Source organism: Colobus angolensis, unplaced genomic scaffold (assembly GCF_000951035.1).
Source record: "Colobus angolensis palliatus isolate OR3802 unplaced genomic scaffold, Cang.pa_1.0 Scaffold345, whole genome shotgun sequence".
In the NCBI taxonomy this organism is placed as follows: Eukaryota; Metazoa; Chordata; class Mammalia; order Primates; family Cercopithecidae; genus Colobus; species Colobus angolensis.
This window is the reverse complement of record NW_012116766.1, coordinates 1,369,201-1,370,528: the sequence shown is the minus strand read 5'-3', so window position 1 is coordinate 1,370,528 and position 1,328 is coordinate 1,369,201.

The following is a 1,328-nucleotide window of genomic DNA, read 5'->3' as shown; positions in this document are numbered from 1 at the left end:
ATACATACAACCTTTAAAAATGTGATTTCAGCTGGGCGTGGTGGCTCACGCCTATAATCCCAGTAGTTTGTGAAGTTAAGGCAGGCGGATCATGAGGTCAGGAGTTCAAGACTAGCATGGCCAACATGGTGAAACCCCCTCTCTACTAAAAATACAAAAATTAGCCAGCCGTGGTGGTATGTGCCTGTAATCCCAGCTACTCGGGAGGCTGAGACAGAATTGCTAGAATCCGGGAGGCAGAGGTTGTAGTGAGCTGAGCTGCGTCACTGCACTCCAGCCTGGGCGACAGAGTAAGACTCCATCTTGGGGAAAAAAAAAAGTGATTTCACAGAATTTTGTCTGACATCTCACATAGTTAAAATACAAATGAAGCATTTATTTGTCATTTACTTGATATCCTCTAGCTGGGTAATAACAGTGCTCCATTTATTCCATAAAGATATGAAGAGTCTACAAATTTGTCACTGAGAACCCAGAAACTGCCATTGATTCACAGTATTTGCTCAATATATAATTTCTGAATGAACAGATTCAGACTATCTGCAATTACTTCATACACATAAAGAACTTAAGAGTGTCTAATAGTAAGCATTAATAAACTGAATTTTTACAAAATGAGGTCAGATTTAGATTAGAGACGAGAAGACTTTACAAATCTGCCTTAAACTGACCTTGGAAAAACAGGCGAGAACTGGATAGAAAGCATGTACCAGATGAGGGTATTAATGAAAGCATAGGAATAAGCATAGTATTTAAATATATAAGGAAAAGTAGGCTGATATTAAGGCTAAGAGTATAGTAAAGTACTAAAATCAACATTTATTCAACTAGAATTGTTGGACTAATTCCAAAGGATATTTATCCTTTCACAATGATGAAGTAATAGCTTTAAGTGTATTGCTATGAGATGAATAGGATGTGATCAAAGTTTATCCATTAGATTGAAGACACCTCAAGACTCACTCAACTTTGTATCTTTAAGTTCTATAACTTCATAGGAACAAGAATTCAATAGCTATGCTGAATCAATTCTAATTACCATTTAACTATATCAACATCAAACCAGTATCAAAGTATTTTAAGACAAATTTAAAACAAACTTAACTTTATTTCCTCACTTTCACTTAAAACTTGATTTTATAAAACACACACACACAAAAACATTTTTTAAGAGTTCTGTATCACAGAACATTAAAGAGTACAAATATTCATTGCTTCATAGGTTCAAGTTATATAAATTAAAGTCAAATTTGGAAACTGATTCATTAGGGAAAACTATACATGAAATGAAGGTCAAAAGGAGCTAATACAGCAATATTTCATTGTTT